Raw genomic sequence first — 18,052 nt, forward strand, 5'->3', positions numbered from 1 at the left:
ATTCCATTTATTCTTTTATTTTTTTTGTATTTTTCATTGTAGAGATCTTTCACATTCTTGGTTAAATTTATCCCAGGGCATTTAAATTTTTTGTAGCTATTGTGAATGTGACAGATTTTACACATTCTTCCTCATCCATGGCATTGACTGTGTATTCAGAGACTACTGATTTTTATGTGTTGATTTAGTATTCTGCAACTTTACCAAACCTTCTTATGAGTTCCAATAATCTCTTAATGATGTCATTTAGTACCCTAGATATAGGATTATGTCATCTACAAAGAAGAATAATTTGACTTCCTTCTTTCCCATTTGTATTCATTTTATTTCCTTTTCTTCCCTAATGGCTCAGGATAAAACTTTCAGGATTATATTTAATAGCAGTGGTGAAAGTGGGCATCCTTGTGTGATTCCAAACCTTAGTAGAAATGTTTCTAACTTTTCCTCCATTCAATATGACACTAGTGTTTTTGTCTTGATTGTGATAAAGAATTTTCCTTCTATACCCAATTTGCTTAAGGTTTTTATCATGAAAGAATATTGTAACTTATCAAATGCTTTGCCTGTATCACTTGAAATAGTCATATGGTTTTTATTCTCCCATATCTTAATTTGATTATCACATTTATTGATATGTATATATTTGATCATCCATGCATACCAGGGATAAATCCCATTTGGTAGGGGGTGAATGATCTTTCTGATGTGTTGTTGAGTTTGATTAGCTGGTCTTTTGTTAAGGATTTTTGCATCTATGTTCATCAGATATATTGGCCTATACTTCTCTTTCCTTTTTCTATCATTTTCTGGTTATGGATTTAAAGTGATGCTGGCTTTGTAGAAAGAGTTTGGGATGATTTCTTCTCTTTCAATTATTTGGAAAACTTTAAGACGAATTGGGATTAGTTCTTTAAATGTTTGGTAGAATTTAACAGTGAAGCCATGAATTCCTTGGCTTTTCTTTGTTGGGAGAATCTTTATTAATGATTCAACCTCTGCCTTGGCAGTTGGTCTATTGAAGTTTTCTATGTCTTCATGACTCAATTTGGTAGACTGTATATGTCCAAATATCTACCCATTTCTTCTAGATTTTCCAATTTTTTTTGTCAGGATATTAAATATCAAAACCTATATTTTTAAGTGCTATCATTTAAGTAATATAAGCAGAAATGATTATAATAAAACATTATCAATAGAAGAAATTATAATATACAACTGGCCTATGTTAATATATTATTGAAAGGCACAGACATGAAGTTAGTGGCAGAAATGAAATGAAGATGCCAGAGCAAAACGATTTAAGAATTAGGAGATGAGGCCACAAAGGCAGATTGAGTTAAAACTAGTGAGATGTATCTATTATTAAAAAATAGAGAACATAATTTGTAAGCAACAGGAGCCCTTTAGATGTTTTTGGCAACTAAGTGAACAAACAATTGTTTTACAAGGTAAAATTGGCAGTAATGTGAGCCATTTTGGAGAAAAAAAGATTGAAGTCAGGCTGTCCAGTGACGAACTCATTGCAGCTCAATAGCCAGACCAAATTTCTGGAAGTTTTGAGGAGTGCCAGTCAAAGGTAAAAAAAAAAAAAGGTGAGATTTAGTAATCAACATAAAAAGGGTAGCTAAAATTACAAAATTATAAATAAGTGTATAAACAAATTCACCAAAGCGGTGACTATAGAGAAAATAAGAAGTACTATGTGGGGCTGGCACTGTGGCACAGTAGGTTAATCTTCCACCCAAGGTGCCAGCATCCCATATAGGCACCGATTCGAGTCCCGACTACTGCACTTTCAATCCAGCTCTTTGCTATGCCTGGGAAAGCAATGGAAGATGTCCCAGGTGCTTGGGCCCCTGCACCCACATGGGAGACCCAGAGGAGTCTCTTGATTTTTGGCTTTGGTAGGCCCATCTTTGGCCATTGCAGCCATTTGGGGAATGAACCAGTAGATGGAAGACCTTTATCTCTGTCTCTCCCTCTCACTGTCGGTAACTCTACCTGTCAAATAAATAAATAAAATCCTAAAAAAAGAAAAGAAGTACCATGTTTAAAATTTAGGAAGAAGAAAAAAAATTAGATTTACAACATAACATAATACTGAGCATCCAAAAAGCATTTGCATTTTATTTGAGTGGTATTATAATAAACTTCTTCATAAGTATCATTACATATTCATTAACACTTCAGATTTTTTAGATATACTTAAGCTATGTACTACTATTGTAAATCTAAAAATCATAAATAGAAAGCAGCCATAAAATAAACAATAATTACTAAGAGAAAATTAGAAATAAGAGAATATTATGTTGATTTTAAAAAATATTTATTTATTTATTTGAAATTCAAAGTTACACAGAGAGAGAAGGAGAGGCAGAGAGAGAGAGAGAAAGAGAGAGAGAGAGAGAGAGAGAGGTCTTCCATCTGCTGGTTCACCCCCCAGATGGCTGCAATGGCCAGAGCTGTGCCAATCTGAAGCCAGGAGCCAGGAGCTTCTTCTGGGTCTCCCATGTCGGGGCAGGGGTCCAAGGCCTTGGGCCATCTTTTATTGCTTTCCCAGGCCATTAGCAGAGAGCTGGATTGGAAGTGGAGCAGCAGGGACTTAAAATGCACCATATGGTATGCTGTCATTGCAGACAGTGGCTTTACCTGCTACACCACAGGTTGGGCCCCTACATTGACATTTATACAATCAGTGGTTTGTGCAATATACTTGGGAAGTGTAAGACTAGGGGAAGATGCTTTTGATATATAGTAAAGACTTAAAGAAGTTGAGTTTTAGGGAATAAAATCAGATAGTGTGTAAGCAGTCTGTTTAATCTTATTCTTTTTTTAAAAAAGAATTTATTTACTATTTGTTTGAAAGGCAGAGTTAGAGAGAGGCAGAGGCAGAGAGAGGGGGAGAGAAAGAGAGAGGAAGAGAGGTCTTCCATACACTGGTTCATTCACTCCCCAAATGGGCACAATCGCTGGAGCTGGGCCCAATTGAAGCCAGGAGTCAGGAGCTTCCTCCGGGTCTCCCATATGGCTTAAGGGGCCCAAGGACTTGGGACATCTTCTGCTGCTCTCCCAGGCTATAGCAGAGAGCTGGAATGAAAGTGGAGCAGCCAGGACAAGTATCGTGCCCATATGGGATGCTGGCACTGCAGGCAGTGGCTTTACCTGCTATGCCACAGCACTGTCTCCAACCTGAATTATTCTTAATATTCTTGGAGAATGGGGTCAAATCTTTGATAAACAAGAACCGAGTGCTTCCTAATACATGGAGTTTGACATTACATCAGAGCATCTGAGATACTTGACAAGCACATTATTGATATTTTGCATTCCATCTAGTTGTATTTTATTTTTAAGATGTATTTATTTGAAAGGAAGAGTTACAGAGATGCAGAGGCAGAGAAATAAAGAGTTTTTCTATCTGCTGGTTCACTCCCCAATTGGCTGCAGTGGCCGGAGCTGCACCCATCCGAAGCCAGAAGCAGGAGCTTCTTTCAGGTCTCCTATGCGAGTGCCCAGGCCCAAGAACATGGCCCATCCTCTACTGCCTTCCCAGGCCATAGCAGAGAGCTGGATCGGAAGTGCAGCAGATGGAACTCAAACCAGTGCCCATATGGGATGCTGGCACTGCAGGCAGCGGCCTTACCCACTACGCCACTATGCCAGCCACTAGTTGTATTTCTAATAATATAATTTTCTATCACTAGTGGAAGATTTGTATTTTTTAAAAAGCATCTTTCTCTAAACAAGAAATAAAAGTGTCTTCCAATAGTAGATTAAGCATATAAATCTAAACTATGAAGTTATAGTTCTAGATTTGACATAATTGCTTTGAAAGAAATTGGTTGTCTTTATGTAGGGTTGAATAATAAAATTAGAGGAAAATAAACTTTTTTTAAATCACCTTTTCTCTCTTTTTGAATTCAAGTTGTTTTCCATAGGAAAATAACCTCTCTTTTCATGACTGTAAAGTTGAAGAAACAAGGATCTTTCATGGCAAGATGATATGCTATAATGTGCATTTCCTCCTAAATGTTAAAAACTTATCTAGATTTGCAATGAAATTGTCTTTGTACAATGAAAACCTCTCAGGAAGTCCAACTGCTTATTTGTTTGTTCTTTCAAGCACAACAAATAATCATTAAAAAAGTTCAGCTTCAAATTAAGACCTTATAGAAGCTTAGAGGGACTTGCTCACAAAAGTTCAAATCCCTTAGAAAATGGCTCATTGCTATCTCAGAGAAAGAGAAAAATAGCTACTGATGAGATTCAAATCATTCTCTATCTTCTCTTTCATTAATTTAAAACATAATTCATAGGCCATTATGCTCTGGAAATCAAAAGAATTATTCCTTATTGTAGCCCACCATTTTTCATCATTATACACATACAATGTCCAATTTCATCCCTCTCATTCAATATGGTGCATAAAGCAGGGAGAAAAGATTAACTCCAATAGTTACATTTGGATTTAATTCATAGATTTAAGAGCTTTTACTAGTCTAAATATGTATTTACACAATAGAATATGATGAGTCATTTCTAAAATGTAAACATGCTAGTTTTAAAAATTGTTTAAATATGTATTCCTGCCTGAGATTTTTCTTAGGCTATTCCTATGAGATTCACAGCAGTAACTAATATTTGAATGACATCACTTCTCAACACATTACAAATAATAAAACAAGAGTAATCAAATGGTGCAGATGCCTTTCAAAGTAGTCAAAATATTTAAATCCTTCATCTTTCTTGGTTGGACAGCCATAGAGGCATTGCCCCCTCATTTCAAATGGAATCGCTTTCAGCTTGTCTGAGTGTGCTTTTAATGGTGTTAGAAGGTTTCTGTTTAAAGCCCTTAATAATCAAACACTGGGAAGATGTTTCAGAGAATAATAACATTCTCTCTTTAGAGAGAGAAATACAACTCAGCTCAGTGGCTTTTTTTCTTGGCTGGAATTCATATCACAGCAGCATTAGTCTTTTCTTGTTTAGGTTGTTTTGTTTACTTTTAAAAACCATTTATTTGAAAGGAAGAGTAACGGGGAAGGAGAGACAGAAAAAGAGGGATCTTCATTTGCTGGCCAACTCCCCAAATAGCCACAACAGCGAGGTCTGGGCAAAACCAAAATCGTGAACCAGTAGGTTCATCCTGATAGACCCCAAGCATGGCAGAGGCCAGTTGTACTCGGAACTTCTTCCACTGCCTTTCCAGCCACATTAATTGCCTTAGAAGCAGAGTAGTCAGGACTCAAACCAGTACTACAACACGTGATGCCAGATTCACAAGTGGGGGCTTAGTCTGTTGCGCCACAGAGCTGTATTATTAATTATTAATAATACAGGTCCCTCTATTATTATTATTTTTTTAATTTGAGAGAGAGACAAACAAAGAGATAGAGATATAGAGGTCTCCCATATACTGATTCATACCACGCATGCATCCAATAGTCAAGTCTGAGCTAGAGTCAAAGTTAGGAGCCATATGTCTTCTACATGTGTGTGTCAGGAACCAAATTACTGGAGTTATCACTGCTGCCTTGAGTGATGATTCCTCTCATTAGCAGGAAACTACAGTAGAAGCTGAAGCCTGGAATTGAACCCAGGTATTCTGATGTGGGACACAGTGCTTATTTCTTTACTTGTAAATAGTCTGCTGTATGTAAGAAAGACATCTTATTTTCTATCAAATCGAGCTCACTGAAAAATAGTTTTGGAGCCAGTATCAATTTCATCATATGTCTGTCTTAACATGCTACTACCAGTCCTGAATGCTGTCCAACATGAAGCAGAAGTAAAGCAGATTTGCACTGACCATAGACATGGACATTCAAAGAAAGGAAGAAGATTAATAGAACATATCTGCTCTTTGATCTCTGTTTTTTTTAAACTTTTATTTAATGAATATAAATTTTCAAAGTACAGAATATGGATTACAATGGCTTCCCCCCCCATAATGTCCCTCCCACCCGCAACCCTCCCCTTTCCCACCCCCTCTCCCCTTCCATTCACATCAAGATTCATTTTCGATTATCTTTATATACAGAAGATCAGTTTAGCATACATTAAGTAAAGATTTCAACAGTTTGCTCCCACACAGAAACATAGAGTGAAAAATATTGTTTGAGTACTAGTTATAGCATTAAATCTCAATGTACAGCACACTAAGGACAAAGATCCTCCATGAGGAGTAAGTGCACAGTGACTCCTGTTGTTGACTTAACAAATTGACACTCTTGTTTATGGCATCAGTAATCACCCTAGGCTCTTGTCATGAGCTGCCAAGGCTATGAAAGCCCACTGAGTTCACTGACTATGATCATTTTTAGACAAGGCCATGGTCAAAGTGGAAGTTCTTTCCTCCCTTCAGAGAAAGGTACAGGGAGCAAGATTAGGCAGAGGAGAAGTGTAATGAGAAACAGTCACAACAAAGGCCTCGAGGGCTCCCTTGGATATTCTGGAGCTTGGAATCTTTTCACACCTGTCTTGTACTGAGGGACGGGCAAGTCAGCTCATGCTTTGGTTAGGAGTCTGAAGAGTCAGTGTGTAGGATTCTGCAACCATCAGAAGAGAACATGGTATCAGTCATCAAATTTGGGCATGGATTAGATCAGAAAATACTTTTTTGTAAGAATTTATGCTGATGCTTCAACGACCTTACACTTCCACTTTATCAGAAGGATAGTAGGATTTAAAAAATTTAAAAAGCTTATTGCTAAAAGCTTAAGAGACAGATATACTATATAAATTCACCGTGATTAATCTCAAAGCCAGGTATTATGTTTTGCACATTTATAGAGGGGGAAATTGATCCTAATTCCTACCAAGTAAATTGTGTTAAGGTTCAAACAGTCAGCAGGTTTGTATGCAAACTGTTTGCCTGCCCAATTGATGCACTATATTCTTTATAGGCCTTGGGGAGAGGATTTAGAATGGAGGCAGGTGCAAAGTCTAGAACTAATCTGATTACGAAACAAAAGTCAACAATCAAGGCTAAGGGTTACATGGCAAAATCTGTTCACATTTTGGAAAATTCCACTCTTTAATTCCTGTAGATAATTTACTAATTGATGCTAAAAACTTAAAAAACTAAGTGATTTAAAGGGATTAAAACATTTTATGACATCAACAATAATAAATTGAACTAATTAGAATCAAGTACCTAATATGTTCCAGTCCTGTGTTAATTATTTTAGATAAATTATTTTATACTATGACTACCATTATTATTATTTCCATATTCTAGGTGGAAAATTTAGAGATGGTAAATAACTCTCCAAAGACCACATTTCTAGCAAAAGACAAGTTTAAAATTGAAATCTACACTATCCTAAACTAAAATTTGAGCTCTGAGTCATTATTCGATATTGTTTCTGAAATATAGAAATGGGAAATGCAAAATTTCTCACATATTGGTTTATCATGGAAACCTCAATTACCTCCGAGAATTACTAACTTTTGGTAACAATGCTTGCTCTTCTTGCCTGTGTTGAATGGTTCTTTTGTTAATTTGATTAAATTAGTAACATCATTGCTTAGTATCCTTTCCTTGAACCAAGATAGAGCTAAGCAAAAGAGAAACTTGTGTGAAATACGGAAGTTGGAAATCAAGTGGCTGGTATATTTCTGTACAGGTTGTCCAGTTAGTTGTAGTGCCAGAGGGTCAGAGAGATGTGGGTAGTTTCAAGTTGTCCTTTCTCTCCTCCACATTGACTAACTCTTCTTTCTGTTGACTCTTCTGACCAGAAGGAACCCCAGTGCCTTACCTGTTGCTTGGGTTAATGATCGTAGAACTAACAGCTGTCCATACACTTCCCTGTTAGCAACTTTGCTCTGGTTTCATTTCAGCAGCTGGCTATGTACGTCCTCTTAGCTTGACTAGGGGGTGATTCATTTAATTTTATAACTTTCCTCTTTGATTCTTTTTATTTATTTATTTTTTTGACAGGCAGAGTGGACAGTGAGAGAGAGAGACAGAGAGAAAGGTCTTCCTTTCCCGTTGGTTCACCCTCCAGTGGCCGCCACGGCCGGCGTGCTGTGGCCGGTGCACCGCGCTGATCCGATGGCAGGAGCCAGGAGCCAGGTGCTTCTCCTGGTCTCCCATGGGGTGCAGGGCCCAAGCACCTGGGCCATCCTCCACTGCACTCCCTGGCCACAGCAGAGGGCTGGCCTGGAAGAGGGGCAACCGGGACAGAATCTGGCACCCCGACCGGGACTAGAACCCGGTGTGCCGGCGCTGCAAGGCGGAGGATTAGCCTAGTGAGCCGCGGCGCTGGCTCTCTTTGATTCTTAATTGCCATAATTTTCCCCACATTTACGTGAAGTCAAATTTCTTTTTAAAAAAATTTCATTTACAGATAATAGATTTCATTTATTTCAAACGTACAAGTTTAATATAACCATACTCCACTCCCTACTTTCCCTCCTTCAATCCTCCTCCTTTCTTCCTTTTTCCCTTTTATTTCCACAAAGACATAATTTCAATCCACTCTATAATCACAATATTAATTCACCACTAACCATAATATTCAACAAATAAAATGTAGGAAGATCACACTTCCACAGGAGTATAAACAAGGTCTAAAAACAATCAAATCATTAGATGTACATTTTGTTCCTATTCATTGTTTTGTATTCTATATTACTACCATATATCAGGGAAAACATATGATATCTGTCTTTTTGGCATTGGTGATTTCAAAGTTCTATAATAAATCCTTTATTCTAACTCTAAAATCATTTGACTTTCTTTATTATGTTTGAATGATATAGAAATTGGTATATGAAAGTGGATGCTACATTAACAGAAACCTAAACCATGAGACTGAATCTCAATAATATTTATTAAAAACATTACAAAGTTTTTGAGAAAATATACTCTGAAATTGGACCTCAAAGGATAGAGATAGCTGAAACAGAAAAGGCTTTTGGTCCTAAACTTTCTTTGGGCAGGAATATGACAGGGACAGCTACTCAGATGAAAACATGGACCTTTTTTTAAGAAAAGGGAAAGTTATCTCATGGAGAGTTGCCAAGACTCCAGATATTCAACAGAACTGAGAATAATGGGTTACAGAACTACTCTAGAGCAGAAATGGGGCCTAATCAAGAAATATTTTTTTTTCTGGTGAAGTTGGAGAACTTTAAAACATATTTCTGGTTGCATTTTATTTTCTCTTATTCCTTTATTTTCTCAATACTCCCTCATCTTGTTCCCAACTAGCACCTTTTATGAAGCTTTATAATTTTGGTTGCCCATCGACATATTCCCATGGAAGGTTCTGTATCTTTATGTGTGTTTAGATGAAAGTGAAGGAGAAAAAAGGTGTTGTTAGCTTGACAACAAGAAGTTTAGTTCAGAACAGTTTTCTTTTTTATTCTACACCTTTATAGAGCAGTGTTGCATGTGTTGTTGCAGTGTTGTTGAATTTTTTGAACCCTTCATTTCTTCCAAAATATTGGAGTTATTTTAAAAAATGTGAAAGAGAAACCTAAAGCAACATGGAAGAAACATGGAAAAGAAAAGATCAATACTGTGGGAGAAAAGGATAAGTAAGAAAACAGCAAAAGCAAATTCCAAGATTCTAATACACTAAAATTATCCAAATTTAATTGATGAATTCACATCAGAAAAAAGTGTATAAACTAAAAACAGAAACATAGAGACGAAAGTGATGAGGAAAGTTTACTCCCAAATAGAAGGTAAGCTATAATTTAGCTGGATATTTTGCATTTAAAACTGGCTGCTTAGTGTCTTAGTTCTTTAGTGACTATGGAGTTTGTAAATGATAGACATAAGGATATAGTGAAGAAAGAAAAAGATAGGCTTTATAGATACTACTAAAAAAGCAATAATGAGGAATGATTTAACAAAATTCAAAGGTTTCAGATCATTTGAGATCCTGAAACAGCAGATGGCAAATATAGTTCAATTCAGACAAACATTAAAAAAGAAGCATAGCAATAGAGAACTACAAGAAAGGGTGGTGGAAACACATTTCAGTGGACTAATCACCCAGCATACCAACCAGAAAATATATGAAAACTTTTAACTAGCAGCTTAATGCAAAAGAACAGTTTTCTAAGTTGAAGACTAGAGTAAAAAGTGTTTCAAGTTTTCAGTCTTAACTGTTGAGGGGTAGGGAGAAAGTGGGAATTAGAATTTAAAGAAAAAAATTTTGAATTGGAAAAAGATGAAGTTAGTTTATGAAGCATGAGAATTCTTAGTCACAAACTCCAGGTTTAATTTTCTCCATGGAAATAAAAAAGCATTTTAGTAGGTATGTTAACTTATTTAATAGGATCCACTTTAACACTTTATTTAAGATGGTGTTAAAAAAATAGCCAGGAGAACGTTACCAAGCGGAAACAGATTATGTAGTCTATAAACTGCCAGTTGTTTACATCGACAGTGTCTGACTGAGGGACAGAAAAGATAGCCTATATGTTCACATGGTTGAATTGGCTGGAACATTTCCCTCTTAGTACAGCATCATGCACATGTGATTTTTTTAAAAAAATATTTATTTATTTATTTAAAAGGCAGAATTACAAAGAGGTGGAGATGGGGAAGAAAGAAAGAGTGTGTTCCACCTGCTGGTTTACTCCCCAGATGACTGCAATAGCTGGAGCAGGGCTGATCCACAGCCAGGAGCCAAGAGCCTTTTCTGGGTCTCCCATGCGGATACAGGGGCCCAAGCCATAGCAGAGACCTGGATCAGAAGTGGAGTAGCTGGGATTTGAACTGGCGCCCGTATGGGATGTCAGCACTGCAGACTGGGGCTTTAACCTGCTGTGCCACAGCATCAGCCAATACATGTAGTTTTTATATTTTGATAGGTATTTATAAAGAAATATCAAGTGGAACTGTAAAACCTTCATTCCTACCCAGTTCATAATAAAATTCTCATTAGTTTGTTCTTCCAGATTCCACAGTTTACTCAGGGAAAACAAAGTTGGTCCCTCTGTAACACTTTCAGTATATTATGAGATTGACAGTCACATTACTTTGTTTATAAAGATTTATTTATTTATTTATTTTGATCTTCAACATTTACTTGGTATATATGCACACATATGAACTTGTATATGTAATACATATTTTTAAACTTGTATTTAATAAATATAAATTTCAAAATACAGTACAACTTTTGGATTATAGTGGCTTTTCCCCCCATAACCTCCCTCCAACCCTCAACCATCCCATCTCCCACACCCTCTCCCATCCCATTCACATCAAGATTCATTTTCATTTATCTTTATATACAGAAGATCAACTTGGTATATAATAAGCAAAGATTTCAACAGACTGCACCCCCACAGATACACAAAGTATAAAGTACTGTTTGAGTAGTAGTTTTACCATTAATTCACATAGTAAAACACATTAAGGACAGAGATCCTACATGGGGAGTAAGTGCACAGTGACTCCTGTTGTTGATTTAACAATTGACACTCTTATTTATGACGTCAGTAATCACCGGAGGCTCTTGTCATGAGCTGCCAAGGCTATGGAAGCCTTTTGAGTTTACAAACTCTGACTTTATTTAGACAAGGCCATAATCAAAGTAGAAGTTCTCTCCTCCCTTCAGAGAAAGGTACCTCCTTCTTTGATGGCCCGTTCTTTCCACTGAGATCTCACTCACAGAGATCTTTCATTTAGGTCATTTTTCTTGCCACAGTGTCTTGGCTTTCAAAGCCTGAGAAACTCTCATGGGATTTTTAGCCATATCTGAAGGCCTTAAGGTATGATTCTGAGGCCAGAGTGCTATTTAGGGCATCTGACATTCTGAGTCTGCTTTGTATCCCATTTCCCATGTTGGATCATTCTCTCCTTTTTAATTGTATCAGTTATTATTAGCAGACAATAGTCTTGTTTATGTGATCCCTTGACACTTAATCCTATCGTTATGATTAATTATGAACTGAAACTGATCATGTACCAGTAAGATGGTACTGGTACATGCCACCTTGATGGGATTGAATTGGAATCTCCTGGCACGTTTTAACTCTACCATTAGGGGTAAGTACGAGTGAGCATGTGCCAAACTGTACATCTCCTCCCTCTCTTATTTCCACTCATATTTAACAGGGATCACTTTTCAGTTGAATTTAAACACCTAAGAATAATTGTTTGTTAAAGAGTTCAACCAATGGTATTAAGTAGAACAAAAAAATACTAAAAGGAATAAATAGTAAGTTGTTCATTGACAGGATGAGGGCTGATCAAGTCATTGTTTCTCAAAGTGTCCATTTCATTTCTACAGGTTTCCTTTTAGGTGCTCAGTTGGCACAGATCAGGGGGGACATATGATATTTGTCCCTTTGGGGCTGGCTTATTTCACTCAGCATGATGTTTTCCAGATTCCTCCATTTTGTTGCAAATGACCAGATTTCATTTTTTTTCACTGCTGTATAGTATTCTATAGAGTACATAACCCATAATTTCTTTATCCAATCTACCGTTGATGGGCATTTAGGTTGATTCCATGTCTTAGCTATTGTGAAGCGAGCTGCAATAAACATTAATGTGCAGACAGCTCTTTTATTAGCCAATTTAATTTCCTTTGGGTAAATTCCAAGGAGTGGGATGGCTGGGTCACGTGGTAGGGCTATATTCAGGTTTCTGAGGATTCTCCAAACTGTCTTCCATAGTGGCTTTACAAGTTTGCATTTATTTATTTATTTAAAAGTCAGATTCTGAGACAGGGAGTGAAAGAATCTTCCATCTGCTGGTTCCCTTCCCAGATAGCTGCAACAGCTAGGGTTGGGCCAGGCCAAAGCTAGGGTCCAGGAGCTTCTTCCCTGTCTTCCACATTATTGGAAGAGGTCTAAACCCTCTACTGCTTTTCCCAGGCCCTTAGCAGGGAGCTGGATCAGAAGTGGAGGGCTGGGACTTGAACTGGGCACCCATATTGGATGTTGGCATTGAAGGCAACGGCTTAACCTGCCACGCCACAACACTGGCTCCAACAGTCATGTTACTTTTAAAAAACTTTTTACCATTTACAAATAACTTACATTAAAATAGAGCACATATAAGCTGTTTTTTTTTTTCAGAGTTTTGATACTAGCAGATGTTTTTGCTATAGGTTCCTGAGTTGCCCTATGATGTCACAGAGCACTTGTTATGTGAGAACTTAGGCTAAGTTTAAACTGCCCTGACAGAAACATCTAGAATGAAGACATTGAGGATGGAAGATAGGAACAGGTATGCTTATAGACATATTGAAGATTTTAAGCCAGGAAAACCTTAAATGGGTGTTCATTGAAGTAATCAACAAATACTTACAAGTGTAGTAGTCACCAAATATGTTTTAAAAGTTTAAAATGAATTTCTGCCTAAAGACCAGAGGTTAAAAATGGTGGTCTCTACAGAACTCAAAGTTGATTTTTCTTTAGTTTTTAAATTCCTTTTGATAAAAGTTTAATTGCCACTAGAGTTATTTTTAAGTTAAGAAGATAAGAGGATTGACTTTTTAAACTTCGATGTGAATTTCCCTGCTATGACTGACTATATTTCCCTATATGGAGAATTGTAAGTTTTCACAATGAAATCATAAACTTTTAGTGTGCTTTGATTCTCTGCTTTATGCCTTATCCATCTGCCACAAAGGAGGATTCTGGTTAGTATACACATGATGGCTTGTATGCTCAGTGTGGGTAGTTATAAAGTTATTACTTATACCATAGAATCTGAATCAATATAAGTAGGTGTTAACATAGAGACATATACATTTTTCTTGTCCAATAAAAATAATAATGATTGATAACAAGAAATGTAATTTGGGATTACTAGAGATTATTTACTTAAAATTAAGTTCCCTTAAATTTTCTTTTATTTCTTGCAAACTACTTTTTCCTTTGGTTAATATATAGGTACATTTGAATCTTGCTTTTTCTATCAAAAACAAACTCCAGGATTTTGACTTTACTAAAAGTAGGGTTCCTGTCATCCATGTCCTTATCCTCCTTTGTACCCTTTACAGTGCTTGCAGGTTCAGGCTTGCAAATATTTGTTGAAGAAAAACATGATCCATAATTTAGCACTTCCCAGTGGTTTCAAATAACGTGATCAAATTAAAAACACATAACCAAATTAAATGCAGTAAAGTTTTTACTTCATTTAAAAATCTTATTTATATTCCCACAGAGTCACAAAAAAATCAGAAGATGCTAGGCAGCTACATTTTTGAAAAGATCAAGGGTCACTTAACTGTTAGAGTAACACAGAGTTATATTTAGAAGTAGACTTAAAATGTGACAGTTCATGACATGGTATTTATTAAGGAACACACTTCACATCCAGGAGTTGACTTTTTGCTCTACTATGCCTGCATTGTACCTCTTTCATAAAGAACAAACATAAATGCTTTGTATGTGACTTTGTGGGAGGGATTCTCTTTGATGTAGTTATAAAAAGTCTTTTCTAGTGCATAAATACTACTTCAATAACAATAATAGCAAAATAAATATAAAATTGACATCAACGGTGTACGGTTACTGAAAATTTATCCTTGACTTTTTTTCTTCTTTGTTAATACCTCTAGTGTCTATCTAATATGTTCTTCATGTACCACTATTTAGTCTGTTCAAGCTGCTATGATAAAGTGCTGTAGACTGGATGGCTTATAAATGACAGAAATTTATCTCCTACAGTTCTAGATGTGGACACCTGAGATCAGGGTTCCAGCATGGTAGGATTCTGGTGAGACCCTCTTCTTGATGGCACACAGATGGCTCTTCACTCTATCCTCACATGAAAGAAAAAGAAAGACCAACCTGGGGTCTCTTTTCATAGGAGGCCAATCCCAAGCATGAAGCCTCTGCTTTCATGATGCAATTACCATCAAAATGCCCTATCTCCAAATACCATTCCCTTAGTATTAACATTTCAACCCATGAGTTTCAGCGGCACATAAACATTCAGTCCGTTGTTAGCTCCATCTCCACTCTCTACTTGCCTGAGCTAGTTGTACAATGCAATTATTTTCTCTTATTCTTCCATAGTTGGTTTCTCACTGGGCATATACTTGCCCACCAAGAGACTGTGTTTCTTAGATTGTTTACCAGTTACATGTGGTTCTTTGGCTCTACTTACACAATAGAATGAGACTAGAAGTGAAAATTAAACTTCCCAATGAAGTAGGCAAGAAGGTAGCTAGCAACGAGGTCCTGAGGTTACCAATCCCTTCCTGTAGCTCCCCTGTTCTGTCTAACTATTTCCAATTTTCATGCAGTGGAAAACCACATTTCCATTAAACAAACATGTATAACCAGCACTGGGCAAAAATACCCAAACTGGCTGTTATTTGTTTCCCTGTGATGATTTTTAGCTAATTATAATATCACTATAGTAATATTACCATTGTCCATGACTGATATTCCTACTCTCATCATGCATATGATGTCATCACACTTCTAAGATTTCCAAAAAAAAAAAAAAAAAAAAAAAAAACCCCAAAAAAACAAAACAAAACAAAGAAATAGGCCATGTTCAATCCCTGTCCCAAACCCTGCCTCAGGAATATTTAATTAAAGCCCATCCTACATACTATCCTCATGCCTCCAGATGGTATAAAGGATTGGCCCTGAAAGTCACTGAGTGCTGCTTATCTTTCAGTGTGCTTATACTTCCTCTCAAGTGTAAATATTATTCCTCTGCTAACATTTACCTACATGTAATCCTTAAATTATTTTTTGCATTGGAGAAAATGACCTGGACCCAGTCATCCAATGATATCTTGATCCAGCAACACCATGACATCTGGTTGAGCCAGTCACATGGAGGAGAAAACCCATGCGGATATTTGTTGATGAGCCTTTCTCCTAACTCTTTCCCCTTGTGATTGAGAATCTTGGTTTCATTCTGCCTTTCTTTTCTTCACTCCATTCCCACTCAATCTACTCCTTCCAGTGATTACTAGGGGCAGAAAGGCCAAAATCCAGCACTGCATAGATTGGTCACCATTTCTTCTTTTGCAGAAGGTATGTGCAAATGGTTGGGACTTGTTCTCAAGCCAAGAAGTGAATGAAGGGCTCCCTTGTTTCTTCTACCATCCGACCAGCTGACATTCTACATTCCTGCCCTCTCTTTGCCTATGCTTTCTAAACCTCCAGCCTTTTTGCTCCTTTAGGATAATTCTCCTACTAGATATTTCACCACCCTTATCAATGAGATATTTAATCTCTATACATTAAGCCTTTCCCTATATATAGTAATAAAAACTGTTATCTTCTGATCCCCAAGAACCTTTGCTATCTCTTAAAAACTCTTTGGCATATGGTTACTCTCACCCTGACTCTATGCCTATAAAATACTGGTACTCTTCTATTTATTTTAGGATTCTCTTTTCATCATAACTTGTTTCAGTGTTGTCATATCCCATAACCATGGCAACACTCAGACTGAGGGGTCTGGATGTGGTCCTGGGACATCACTGACAGGATACCGTATTCAAAAGTTTCTTCATATTCATTGAAAGAAGACCTCTTTACTTTCCCTTCAATGGTAACTTTTAATATTATTTCATCAGTCTTACAGAACAGCTACAGACTGGATCTTAAGAACCAAGTAAGCTAACACCTAGCTAAAATGTTAAAAATGAGGCCCAAGATCACTTGTTACCAACACCAAAAACCCTTGACAGAAAGCCCCAAGGGTCATGAATGCCTGGGAAAAATGAAGGGGTTTGAGATAATTTGAGATTTGAGGGTGCTTGGGCACTAAGGATCATACTCACAAAGAAACCCCAAGGGATGTCTTGTGAACCGAAAAACAAAGTTGAAATCCTGGGAAACCAGAGTTGACCTAGTCCATGGATAGGGCTCTCATAGAGCCACTCTTTCCTCTATATACTCTTCCTCTCCCTAGGTCATGAGGAAGCTCTCTGAAGCCTGAATGACTCTATGTCCATCTTCATATCTCACCTCTGGTTGCCTCCTTAAAACTTGGGTAATCTTTAGACGTTCTAAACAAGAAAATGTTTATTTCTTTTTTGCATAACTGTCTGGCTATAAAATATGCTAGAGAATGGGGAAACCCATTCCTCAATACTTTAATACAGAACCCTCAATTTTAATACTAACTTCCAACTTCTGTGAGACACAACAAAAATGGTCAGAAATTCCTTACATCCAGGCCTCATGGCACTGTCAACCTTCCCACACTCTGCTTAAGAGGAGTCATTATGTCCACACCCTCATACACAAACGATATTCAGAAAAGCAACAAGTTTATATTTTGGATCACTGACTATTGAGTGGTCCTCTACCCTCCAAGGTTCAACCATCTCATACTCAGGTTGGCCTACCACCAGAACCATACCCAGGGGCCTATGAGTCTTCCCTTCCTCCCTCAAGGCCCAGTTCAACTGTTTAGGAAAGTAGGTTACTGAATTATAATTGGCTGTGCCCTCACTTGAGTCATGTGCACTCACAGTTTAGGCAAACTCCAATCAGGAACAGCAGGGCAGCGTTGTAAAACTACACAGGATCTTCTTGCTGGTGCTGCCATACTAGGATTCCTGGTTCTGTCACTGAGAGAGGCCCCAGGTGGCTCAGCCATTGCTGCTCTGTGAACATCCCATATCATGATATGGTCATGATAACTGTTATGTTAACTGCTGAACCAAATATCCATGTCAGTTCATGTTCTTAAACTTTTTCTGTTTTTCTCTCTTCTTTTTAGGTTTTATTTATTTTATTTAAAAGGCAGAGTTACAGGGAGAGGGGGAAAGAAGGAGAGGGAGAGAAATATCTTTCATCTGCTGGTTCACTCCCCAAATGGCCACAATGGCCAGTGATAGGCCAGACCAAATCAGGAGCCAGAAGCTTCTTTCAGGTCTCCGACATGAGTGGAAGATCCTCAAGCATTTGGGCCATCCTCTGCTGCTTTCCAAAACAGAATAGCAGGGAGCTGATTGAAAATGGAACAGCCAGGATATGAACCAGTACTCACGTGGTGCTGGCTTAATCTGCTACACACAAAAAAATGCCAGCCCTTATTTTTAAAAATGTTTAATCATTTATTTTACTTAATAAAGGCAGGGAGGCAGCC

At 37.3% G+C, this 18,052-nt stretch overlaps 1 long non-coding RNA gene across 3 annotated transcripts in view; it reads left to right on the plus strand.

Moving 5' to 3' along the window:
- Positions 1 to 11,522: 11,522 nt before the first annotated feature.
- LOC103350583 (uncharacterized) overlaps positions 11,523 to 18,052 on the plus strand; it is an 82,999-nt gene continuing 76,469 nt past the window's right edge. Inside the window, exon 1 of one of the 3 annotated variants that reach the window (XR_011387797.1) lies at positions 11,523 to 12,016. This is a non-coding gene — a long non-coding RNA (uncharacterized lncRNA). Of the gene's footprint in view, positions 12,017 to 12,704; positions 13,205 to 18,052 lie in introns of those variants that run through there. The other 2 variants (XR_011387796.1, XR_011387795.1) reach the window with 2 other exon arrangements.

Source organism: Oryctolagus cuniculus, chromosome 4 (genome assembly GCF_964237555.1).
Source record: "Oryctolagus cuniculus chromosome 4, mOryCun1.1, whole genome shotgun sequence".
Lineage (NCBI taxonomy): Eukaryota > Metazoa > Chordata > Mammalia > Lagomorpha > Leporidae > Oryctolagus > Oryctolagus cuniculus.